Raw genomic sequence first — 12,786 nt, 5'->3', positions numbered from 1 at the left:
CATCCACGTCCCTTGGGGCATCACTGCAGAGCGTGGCCTGGTGCGGTGGGGTCCAGAGCCCTGCATGCACCTCTCCCATCTGTCCCTCATTGGCCGGCTGACTTTGGATAGGCATCCCTCCTCTCAGTGGAATAATGGAGCGTCGGAAGTTGTCCTCTCTGGGGTGCTTCCCAGCTGTAACCACGTGTAAGATCTCTGGCTGTATTACAGCGAGCCTGATGGTATGTTATCTGACAATAACAGCTCTTCCTCAGTTTACTGTGGGGTTCCATCCTGATAAACCCATCATAAGTTGAAAATACCCTAAGTCAAAAATGCATGTGATCCACCTAAATACCGAACCATCATAGCTTAGCCCAGCCTCCCTTAAATGTGCTCAGAACACACACATCAGCCTGCGGCTGGGCGAGCTCATCTCACACAGGCATTGCAGGCAGATTCTATACCATCTGAGCCACCATAGGGGCTAACAAAGGTTAGGTGTATCGTGCATTTTTGACTCTGGATAGCTCACGTAGTTTGTTGATTGTTGCACTGAAAGTGAGAACAGAACAGCTGTCTTGAGAATGGTGGTGAGTGTATCTGTTGTTGACCCTCGCGATGGCATGGCTGACCGGGAGCTGCCCACCATGAGGACATAGGATTGTACCGCACGTCACTCGGCCAGAGAAGAGATCAAAATTCCAAGTAGGGTCTCTACAGAAGGCCCATCTCTTTTGCACCATTGTAGAGCCGGAAAACCCTAAGTCAGAGACCGCCTGTAATCTGTTAAATTTTAAAGAAAACCCTGGGGTGCCCACAAAGCAGGTTCCTAGTGCTTAGTTGATTTTAAAGCATTCTGTCAGATTCTAAACTTATTATATGTGGCTGGGAGAAGCGTTTTGCCAGGCTGCTTTGATTTTGATTACCTGGTTGGAGCTCACATGGATTCACTCATTCGCATATAAAAGACTGCTCTCAAATGAAGAAATATTACCCCCAAAGGAGAATAATGGGGCGAAGAACAGACTCATTTAAAAAGACCCTGATGCTGGGAAAGATTGGAGGTGGGAGGAGAAGGGGAAGACAAAGGATGAGATGGTTGGATGGTATCACCGACTCAATGGACGTGAGTTTGAGTGAACTCTGGGAGATGGTGATGGACAGGGAGGCCTGGCGTGCTGCAGTTCATGGGGTTGCAAAGAGTCGGACACGATAGAATGACTGAACTGAAATCAAATTGTGTCCTTTCCTAGTCAGTCAGCTGCAAATAGCTATTTCCTCTGAAATGAAGGACATTTAATGGGATTTTACGTTTTAGAGAGTATGTCAGTGTTCTTTTATTTTGTTCTGGATTTCTCTACCCACAGCCTTTAACACTTCTTCTTCTGGCCCACTCCCTTTGCCTCCCCTGAACCTGTGTGGTACTCCGCTCTGTGCATCGTGCTAGGAAGCCTCTTTTGAGACAGTATATTGCTGCATGTTTTATAAGGAGCCTCTTAGGTTGATTTACAGTTATTTTAATGGTAAATAGTCATAGACTGTGCAGATATGGTGGTACTTTGTCAGGACTTTATTCTGGACCCAGGCTCTGGGTGTCACCTTTCATCCCCACCGGGAGGGGTGTTAGAGACGAGATGAGGTCTGCCTGGGTGACACGGAACGAGCAGAGTAGCTGGAGAGAAAGAGGTAGCAGGAAGCAGCTTTATCTGTTTCCTTCATTAGAAGAGGAGACATTCGGTCCACTCGACATGCTGAGATTATGGTGAAGTACAAAAAAAAAAAGATGTCTCTGAAGTGTTTTTTCAGTTGCTCCACAGAGCAAGGTAGCTTCTGTGCACAGAAGCCCAGCAGTGGAATTCACGTGATGGCATTCCACCCCTGAAGGGCTGTCCTTTGCTTGGAATAATTAACACCGTCTTCTACCAAAATCTCATTGACAGCTAATGGGAAGAGAGCAAGTCTCAACCCAGCCTCTTAACTGGTTTCCCGGAAGGAGGTGCTTTGTGGATCCCTGGACTCCTGTGAGCACTTTGGCTTTTTCCTCTCAGAATTCCTCCTCCATTCTTACAACACGTGGCACTCCCATCTCTTTCTGAAGGATGGTTATGCAAGACATGAGAGAATTGCTTGAAAGAACAGCCTGTGTGGGTCCTGCCTCAAATTTACAGCATCTGGAGGAGACGAGAAAGAAAGAAAAGCCTGCAGAGTAACACAGGGAGTAGGTGGAAGCTCTTAGGAGATGAAAGGGAATGAAAACTGAAGTAGGACCCCGAGGCCAGCCCGCGTGAGTCAGGTCGGATGATGAGCGTTTTGGGACAAGGCCGTCGGAGTGGCTGGCGAGCAGGAGAGTAAAAATAGCTGCCTTTACTTTTCCTAAAACCTCACTTCATCTCAGGCATTGCAGGGGCCCTGGAAGACTGCTCGCTAGTTCTGGTAAATGTTTGTATAACAGAGGTGGGCCAGGGCCTCTGTTCTCCAGAGGCACCCACAAACCTTGGGCTGCTGCCTGGGCAGATGGGAGCGCTTGGCCTGGAGCCCATCCTTCGTCCGGGGCCGATAGCATGGCAGCTCCCGAGTCCTGGCCAGAAACCCCAGATGTGTTCCTGCCTGCTGATAGGAAAACCCTAATACCACTCCAGAGAGCTGAGCTGAAATTGCCATCTCTGCTCAGCCCTGATAACAAACTCATGTCACCCCAGAGTCAGGGGAAGAGAAGAAGCCGAAAGACACCCACAAATACACTGCACCTTCGGTAGGCCCTGCGTCCTGTTCGACAAACGCAGGAAAGCCTGGTTCTGGAGGTCAGGTGGTCCCCACAGAGCATGAGTCATTCTGACTCCTCTGTTCTCCAGCAAGGCTTCGGGGCTGCTCACCTGTCACTGGGCTGCTCGGTAAATGCAACTGAGGGTTCACTTAAGCAAGACACACAGAGGAAGGGCGGTGGACCACCCAAGCCAACAGCCCAGGATACCCGTAGCGGACAAGGCAGCCCCAGGCCTGGGTCAGACGCGGTGCTTTCACTGATGGTCACTGATGTCAGTGAGGCCAGGTGGGCCAGGGTAACTTCAAAGACGTTTTTTTAAAGCCTCAAGCCGATGCTTGTCTGTCTAGTACGGATGTATTTGGAAGTTTGTGCTGCTTGTGTTCTTGAGGCGTTCTCCAGGCTCAGTCACACTCTGAAGCCCCTGACGGCTCAGTTACCAGGGTTGCCCGTTGTGCAGTGGCAGGACTGGCCTCCTGGCCCCATTAACGGCAGGGCACTGAGAAATGTGGGAGAGCTTATACCCGGGCATAAATGTCTCTCACACTGATTTTTTTTAATCAAGGGAAGAAAGTGCTCCTGGAGAAGGGCATGGCAATCCACTCCAGTATTCTTGCCTGGAGAATCCCATTCTCTCTGCTTCTGTTGGAGTGGGAGGGTAGAAGAGACCCTCAGTCAATCACTCCTTTGATGGTTTGTGTCTCACCAGGTCTTACACACCCAGAGTTGGGCGTGTGAGCCTGGGCAAGGTGATATGGCCCACTCCTACTTTTGTTTCAAAGATTAATGTTTTGATAATCTTTGGCTTTAGCATCCTTTGATTAGGGCAAGAGTCCTTCATGTTAAACTGCTAATTGAGAATAGAACTGTTGATAGAGGCACAGTATATGAGTTGATAAGTTTCACTCCCAACATCCAGTACACTAGGAGAGAGTTCTAGAAAGCGGATTATCCTGTTTGGTGGCACCTTCAGACCTTAGGGCTCACCCACAACAGCACCTGCGTCTGCTTTCCTCAGCCTCCCCCCAGCTGGTGCCAGCAGAAGCATTCACACGACCCCAGGCCTGAACACCTGCTTAAATTTTGCACTGTAGGCACCTTCTTGCCTCACCCAAGGCCCAGTCCTGGCAGCACCAAACGCTTCCTGAGGCCCAGGGCCCACGTGGCCCTGACCTTGGAACCCTCACAGCTGAGTCAGGAGACGTGACTCACAGAGAGAGCAGCAGGGCAAGGTGGTGTGACGTGCCCAGGTCAGCTACAGACCAGAGTTGCAGGAGCTCTCCAAGGCTTCAAAAGGAATGCAAGGTGAGCTGAGATTTGAGCTCAGCCTTGGCGTCGGGTGGAGTTTGGATAAGCTGCAAGGAAGTTCAGTTCAGGCGCTCGATTGCGTCTGACTCTTTGCGACCCCTTGGACTGCAGCACACCAGGCCTCCCTGTCCATCACCAACTCCCGGAGCTTGCTCAAACTCACATCCATCGAGTCGGTGATGCCATCCAGCCATCTCATCCTCTGTCATCCCCTTCTCCTCCGGCCTTCAATCTTTCCCAGCATCAGCTGCTGGGACCAGCATTTTAGCCAAAGGAAAGAGACAGGGGCTTCCCAGGTAGCCCAGGGGTAAAAAATCCGCATGAAGGAGACGAGGGTTCAATCCCTGAGTTGGGAAGTTCCCCCGGAAGAGGAAATGGCACCCCACTCCAGTATTCCGGCTGGGATAATCCCATGGACGGAGGAGCCTGGTGTGCTGCAATTCATGGGGTTACAGAGTCGGACATGACTGAAGAGCTGCACGCGCACACAGAGCCTGAGTAGAGGCATCATGGTGAGAGGGAAATACGACTTTGGACCTGGACCTGGGTTTCTGCATGATCCTGGCAAGTTACACAACCTCCCTGGGCCTCACTTCCAAGTTTGTTAGATTACTGTGCCATAACAAAAGGCTACTGTGCCGTAAGGTGTAGAGTTGGCGGGGGGGAAGGGGGGCTCAAGGAACTAAATGTACAATCGTTACTGCAGGTGAAGCAGGCAGTTGAAGGGGCGAGGATGGGCCAGCTGGACTGGCCTGTGTCCAGGGTCACAGCCTGTCACATAGACCCAAAGAGGCTGTAAGCAGCCCAGCTCCCTGCCAGACTTCCACACTCTGCTGCCCTGAAAACAGATTCCCCTCCTTAGCACATACCTCGCAGAGTACTTGGCAAGCATGCTCCCCAGTCCTCAGCCTCACCCCTCTTTAGGGCGGTTCACCAAGGGGTGGGGAGCTATTGAGGAATCGGTATTGACTGCAGGCCCCACCCTAGCCAGGATCGCTGTAATCTCACACCTGGCCCAGCCTCCTGGCTGGTGACTCAGCTTGCAGCCTCCGCACATTCCGTCCTCACACGTGTACTGGGCGAACTTCAGGCCCCCTTGCTCACATTACTGCCACACGCCCCGCCAGGGCAGCGGGTCTAGCCTGGGCTGCATAGTGAAAGTGTCAGTCGCTCAGTCGTGTCCAACTCTTTGTGACCCCATGGGTTGTAGCCCACTGGGCTCCTCTGTCTATGAAATTCTCCAGGCAAGAATATTGGAGTGAGTAGCCATTCCCAGCTCCAGGGGATCTTCCCGACTCAGATTGAACCTGGGTCTCCTGCACTGCAGGCAGGTTCTTTACAGTCTGAGCCATAGTGGAAGGCCTTAAAATCCCGATGGCCAGGCCACACCAATTCTGTCAGATTCTCTGGGAGGTAGGACCTCCCTTCCCACCCCTGCCAGTAATTAAGGCTCCTTAGAGGACGTGCCAGAGAAGGCGATGGCACCCCACTCCAGTACTCTTGGCCTGGAAAATCCCATGGACGGAGGACCCTGGTGGGCTGCAGTCCATGAGGTCGCTGAGGGTCGGACACGACTGAGCGCCTTCACTTTCACTTTGATGCATTGGAGAAGGAAATGGCAACCCACTCCGGTGTTGGAGAATCCCAGGGACGGGGGAGCCTGGTGGGCTGCTGTCTATGGGGTCGCACAGAGTCGGACACGACTGAAGCGACTTAGCAGCAGCAGAGGACGTGCACACTAAACTGGGAATTACTGCAGTGGCTCCCCCTTGTGGGCTTGGGCTTGGGGCCAAGGAGAGGGACTAGCCTTGCACGGTGCAGTGCGATCCAGGGCATGGCCATCTCCAGGAGCTTGTTAGAAGTGCAGAAGAATTATAGGCCCATCTGCTTGCAAATCTGCATTTTTAGCAGGTTCCCAGGTGATTCCTGCACACTGTCAAGTTGGAGAGGCACTGGCAGCAGCTTCCAGGAGCTCCCAGCGGTCCAGGTACACAGCCAAGTGTTTACACACGCCATCTCGGTTCAGCCTCACAGCCTCTCTGCTGTTACACCCTCTCTGACAAACAAGGAGATAACCCACCATTTGTTCAACAAATCCTTATTGAGTGCCCAATAGGAGAGAAGCTCTGTTACCAGGGACTGGGGATCAAAAACGATGCTCCCCTGCAGATCAAGTACTCAGAGGCCAGTGGGGTATGACGTCAACATCATCGCTTGACAGCTGTGTGTTCCTGGGTGACACCCTTGGCCTCTCTGAACTCCAGTTTCCTCTTCTGCTGATCTGGGCTGTGGTCATTATTCAGTGATTTTCTTCCCTAGGCAGAGTGCTCACCTGAAGGCCTGGATCTAGCCTGAGCTCAAGGATGGTTGCTGTTGTTATAAGAAAGAAAAAAAAAATACTGCAAGGTTGTGGGGGGAGGTGCAGTGGGGCGGGGTAGAGGGACACCAGGCTCCTGTGGATGCAGAGGGGCAGGGAAGAGAGTGAGGTCGAAGATCTTGGACGCCAAAAACTCCCAGGAGGTGATGCATGGGGGAAGGGCCAGGGTGTGGAGGAGGCCGACTTGTCCTCGCACTCTCTGGCCCTATTTCTCCGGATCAGGCTGGTTCTCCCCACTTTTCAGACGAGATGAGTCAGACCACTATTGGCAGCGTGAGTCTGGGCCTCGATCCCGCCGCTTTGCCCCTTGAAGGTCTTTGCGGCTCCGGCTCCGGTGAGGAGAAGACACCCCATGTGGCCCCTCCAGGCTTGGATCGCCTCCCAGGTCCTCTCCGGCGCGCCACCGTGGCCTGCGGGGCGCGGGCGCCCCCTTCCCGCCGAGCCGAGTCACGGCAGCGAGCCCTGGCGGGCCCCAGGGATGCCCATACGCGACGCGGAAGCGCAGTCCAGCCAGGGTAACACCCAGCCCCCCGCGGTCCTGCACCCACGGGGTGAGCCCGGGCAGTGGAATTGCGACCCTGGCCCACGCAGGGGTCTGAGCAATCGGTTTAGGGGTTTCGTGTTCCCTCGGAGTACACCACCGTTTCCTGTAATTTAATTTTCTCTCCTGAAAGCGTTGCTAATTAAATCCTTTCTTCGGCTAGCAGTCGTTCCCCTTCCTTGCCCCTCTCTCCGTTAATTACCCAGCACGTTGCCAGGGAGTCCTGGCCTCCACTGCCAGGCGTGCCCAGGTGGATGGACCTCGCTGCTGGCTCTACTGGCCGCCTGGGCGGCTCCCTCCTCGGGTCTCCCAGGGCCCTTTCCGCCTGGACCTGGGGAGCAGCCCTTACCAGCCTGGTTAAAAGCAGCAACAGCCCTTTTCCTGGCGCTGCTGGCTTGGAATCTGTCAAAATCTAATTCATATGTGGTTTCACCTCCTGTGTCTTTCCAGTTCTGGAGTCATGCTTACTCTTCACTGCTTTTTTTGCCTAAGCACCCTTCCTGCCTTCTCCCCCACTGCCCACTGCACATCACGCTAGGCAGAAGTTTGCCAGACCGAGCCCAGTGTCTGGTGGAAGGGCACCCAGCGAATCTAGGACATGATCCGGACTAGAAGTCAGCTCTCCTGAGGCTTAGCCTCTCGGGGTCACAATTCAGAAGCCTCCCGCTGCCCTCTGTGTTGCCCCTTTGGGGGGGTCATTCAGACCAAGTGTCCCACTGAGGGCTGAGAATGTCCAGTTCTTGATAAGTCTAAGTCCAGAGAGGGTGTGGAGAAAGGGAGCCCTCCAGCCCTGTTGGTGGGAATGTAAATTGGTGCAGCAGGTATGGAAAACGGGAGGGAAGTCCCTTTAAAAACTATAGAGTTACCCCACAATCCAGCAATTCCACTCCTAAGCACATACCTGGAAAAGGCAAAAACTCTAATTAAAAAACATACATGTACCGCAGTGTTCATAACAACACTGTTTCACAATAGCCAAGACATGGAAACGATCTAAATGTACATTGACAGATGAATGAATAAAGAATATATGATATACATCTACACGGAGTAGTGCTCAACCATCGGAAGGAATGAAATGGTGCCATTTACAGCAACACGGATGCGACAGAGACGATCATACTAAGTGAAATAAGTCAGAGAAAGAGATGTCATATGATATCACTTAAATGTGGATTAAAAAAATGGTACAAATGAGCTAATTTATAAAACAGAAGTAGACTCACAGACATAGAAAACAAACTAATCATTACTGAAGTGGAAAGGAAGAGAGAGGGATCAATTAGGAATTTGGGATGAACAGATATGCACTGCCATATGTAAAATAAACAACGACCTACTGTATAGCACAGGGATCAGTATCTTGTAAAAACCTATAATGGGAAAGAATCTGAAAAAGAATATATATATATATATGCACGCAACTGAATCATATAAATAAATATACATACAACTGAATCACTTTGCTATATACCTGAAACACTGTGAATTACAGTAATAAACATTGCATTCAGTTCAGTTGCTCAGTTGTATCCGACTTTTTGCGACCCCATGGACTGCTGTACACCAGGCCTCCCTGTCCATCACCAACTCCCAGAGTTCACTCAGACTCACGTTCATTGAGTTGGTGATGCCATCCAGCCATCTCATCCTCTGTCGTCCCCTTCTCCTCCTGCCCTCAATCTTTCCCAGCATCAGGGTCTTTTCAAATGAGTCAGTTCTTCGCATCAGGTGGCCAAAGTATTGGAGTTTCAGCTTCAGCATCAGTCCTTCCAATGAATATTCAGGACTGATTTCCTTTAGGATGGACTGGCTGGATCTCCTTACCATCCAAGGGACTCAAGAGTCTTCTCCAACACCACAGTTCAAAAGCATCAATTCTTCAGCCCTTAGCTTTCTGTACAGTCCAACTCTCACATCCATACATGACCACTGGAAAAACCATAGCTTTGATTAGACGGACCTTTGTTGGCAAAGTAATGTCTCTGCTTTTTAATATGCTGTCTAGGTTTCAGTTTTAAACATTGCATATTTAACTATTTTAAAAAAAGAGTCCAGTGTCCAGTCATGACAGTGAGTTGCCCGGGGTCACACAGGGACTCAGCATCAGAACTCCTGGGTACTCTGGACTCAGTGTGGTGATCTTTCCAAGATGCCACTTACTGGATAGGGGATATGTGAGCCCCCCACCCTGACTTCTGCTTATGCAGGGTCCCCCTTCCCCTCAGAGCACCACGTCTTGGACGCCACTCCCGCTTCCTCTCTATCTAAAAGCCCCCATTCAGGGATTTCCCTGGTGGTCCAGTGGCTAAGACTCTGCTCCCAATGCAGGGAGCCCAGGTTTGATCCCTGGTTGGGGAACTGGATCCCAAATGCTGCAACTAAGATACAAGACAGCCAAAAAAATAAGAGAAAATCCCCCATTCAGGCCATGTCTGGCCCAACTCTCAGCTCACTATGAGACAGGAAAGGAAAGCAGCTCAAGCCAATCCCAGAATTTGAAAGGAGGAATTTGGTGGTGATGAGGGCAGTGCTATTTTTTTTAAGGAGATATTGGTGGTGGGGATTTCAGGCATTACGAGAGGGCCAGAAAGGGGCATTTGGGGACAGAGACTCTGGAAAGGATCCCGTACACAGGACTGCTCCCTTCTGGAAGCCTCCAGCCCCGGCTCTCAGCTCTGTCGGCTCAGGGTTCCAGGTCAGCGCCCGGCTCCGTCTGCTGCGCCATGGGCCATCCGCTGCCTTCCGCCGGGAGGACGTTACCACGTGCTCTCGCTTCGGGCTGTCCTCCGGGCCCTGCGGAGGCTTCTCTCTCCCCGTATGTTGTAGGTGAGCTTTGACGCATGCACTGCTTTCTCCTCGGAGCCCAGGCCGTCTCAGAGTCTCTGGTGCCTCCCCTGCTCTGGTCCCCAGGGGTGGGTGTGAGAGATGCTGAGCTCAGCCTCCTGGCAGCGCTTCGTCCCCTCCTGCAGGCGCCACAACACTGCCTGGGAGGGCAGCAGCCCAGAGACAGCTCAGGCCTTTCCGGCTGGCTGGGCATTGTCCCTGAGCCCTGGAGGAGGGTCCCCAGCCTGTACTGTCCTCAGGCCTCCACAATCAGCCTCTAGAAGAAGCTGCTTCATCCAGGGCAGCTTGCCATCATCATCAGTCTGGGAGGAACCAGATTCACCTCACTGGCTCTGAAGTCAGCCTGTTTCCATCTGCACGGCCACCTTACACAGCTGACTGTCTGCTCTATGAAGTCAGAGGCTGAGCCTTGGGCCTCTTTGTCCCCACCAGGGCCTATCGCATAGCGAGTCCGTGCTTAGTCGCTTCAGTCATGTCTGACTCTTTGTTGGACACCATGGACTGTGGGCCACCAGGCTCCTCTGTCCATGGAATTCTCTAGGCAAGAATACTGGAGTGGGTTACCATTCCCTTCTCCAGGGGATCTTCCCGACCCACGAATCGAACCTGGGTCTCCTGAATGGAAGGCAGATTCTTTACCGTCTCAGCCACCAGGAAGTGACACCTAGTGCTGAATAAATGTGCTGGATGCATCCATCAGTCAATGAGTTGATGAATAAAAGCTCGACTCGTGGTTACTTTTCAGCAGGAAATTTATTGGGTATCTACAACAGTCCGTGTAGAAAGACCAACTAGTGTCAGGTTAGAAGGATAAACTCAGGAGCAGGCAGCCTGGGTTCAAATTCCAGCTCTGCCACAAGGCTTTGGGCAAATTATATAACCTCTCTGTGCCTCTGTTCCTTTATCTGGAAAACAGAGGTAATACTAAAGCACACCTCGAGGGGTTACTGTGAGGAATAAACAGTGCGGGTAGAGTGTGTATATGATAAGGATCTGCCAGGTAAAGAATGCTCAGAAAATGTTGGTCATTATCACTCACAGCAGAATTACTGCAAGAGCAGCATCAGTGGCCCACACTCTGCACGAGGTGTGGGGGAATCCGGGGCAATCCATCATCTCCACTCCCACCTTCTACGGCTTACAGTAGAGTTGGGAGACAAACCCACGCAGGAGGCAGTCAGTTAGAGCTGCCAAGTGTCGAGGAAGATCCCCCCAGTGCTGGACTACATACCCCATGGCATGTGGTGGGGCTGGGAGAGGGCTAGGCGGGTGGAAGAGGCATGTGGTTGTGGGGCTGTCCACCAGGGGGCAGCACGCCACAAGGGGCATGTGGGCCTCACCAGTCAAGACAGGAGATTGTGCATCATGCAGTCTTCCCTGCGTTTCAGGGTTTTCAGCTTTTCAATTCTACTCTACTCCCAGAGGCTATCTTGACAGAAACAGTTTCCTCCAACCCCATTTGCTGAGTCTGGGTGGGAAGGAAAGAGGGATGGGGGAGTTCCCAGGGGCCCCTCTTTGGGCCCAGAAAGAGGTCCCAGTTGAGCTCTCCAGCAGCTTCAGGCTGAAACTCTCAGCAATGACCATGACCCCCTGCCTTAGACTCCAACCTGGAGGACCCTGCTGATCTAGACATTAGTTTGTGCCTGATGCACACAAGTGGGACAGCCTGGACCTAGGAGGAGCCAAGGTTTAGGCTGAGTCAAGGTTTTATAAGAAGTGATCAGAGGGAGGAGACAGGGAGCACGTGCCCTCAAGACTAAAAACCTTCTTCAGCTGTGGCCTCACGTTGCCTACTCATGATCCCATCCCTCGTACATGGAGACTTGAAATTCCCAGAAATCACCTGGCATCCCTCCTTCTGGATAGTCCTTCCCATCCCCACTTCCACCCACAGCCTTGCTTTTCTGCCCAACCAACTCCTATTCATCCTGTGTGAGCCAGGTGTCACCTCCTCTGGGCAGTCTTCCAGCTTACCCATGGCTCAGTGAGTGCTCTCCCCCAGGCTTCCCTAACACCTTGTCCCTCTCCCTCCCATCTATGCTCTCATACGTGGGAACCACAACCATCTGTCATTGGTTGTCTTGCCAGTGAACTCCCCTAGATTAAGCAATGGGTCTCAGTCGTCTTCACCTGCCTGGTTCTTGGCATCTTGCCTGGCATTGGGTCGGCATCAATGAAAGTTTAAGGAATGAGTGGAGAAGCTGGGCCTGCACCACCCAGAGAGGGAGGAAGAAGGCAGAAGCAGAGACCAACATCAAGAACAGCTGAGCTCCCCTCCCCACCTCACCACACCAACAGGCTCACCTTGGCTGGTGAGCAGGACCAGGGTTCTGCCTCACCTCTATAGCACCTGGGATAAGATGGGAGCCAGGTATCCTTGCTCCCTGCCCAGCCCTCCTTTCTCCCCAGCAGGAGGGGCTGCCTCTCAAGCATCCCTGAGAGCATGCCCAGAAGCAGGGGGAGCAGTGAGGCCAGTCGGAAGATGCAGGGTAACAGAAAGGAGCCAGGAAACTTGGGGGGCCAAATGCATGGAATGACGGGGACAGCTGTGTTCTTAGGGGAGGAGACTGGCTGAAAGATGCCTGCTAGGACCTAGGACTGGCTCCTCATTACAGTGAGGGCGATATGGTTTAGGTCTCCTCAAGTACATCGTTATCCCAAAGCTCCTTTGGTTCTTGAACATTGAGGAGCCCAGTGTATCACTCCATCTGATACTGGGTGTGGAGGCCAGAGGACCTGTGACCTCTATTGCCACGGGCAGATGGTTCCTGACCCCCGGTTTTGGGAGCCAGAGAGTTGTACGTTAAAGTAAGCTCTGACCCTCTTCTTCCACTCAGGGTTGCAGGGTGGTTATTAGTGACACCATCAACTGCCAGCCAATGATGGGCCAGTGACAGTGTCAAAGTGCTTCAGGGGGCCCTGAACCCCACCCAGGACCCCACCTAGAGTCACGTTCTCCCAACTCCAGGG

The sequence above is a fragment of the Bos grunniens genome, chromosome 10 (assembly GCF_055505025.1).
Source record: "Bos grunniens cultivar Pamir isolate PY7600 chromosome 10, Bosgru_T2T1.0, whole genome shotgun sequence".
NCBI classification, from domain to species: domain Eukaryota; kingdom Metazoa; phylum Chordata; class Mammalia; order Artiodactyla; family Bovidae; genus Bos; species Bos grunniens.
The sequence above is the reverse complement of the archived record's forward strand: the minus strand, read 5'-3'. Positions refer to the sequence as shown.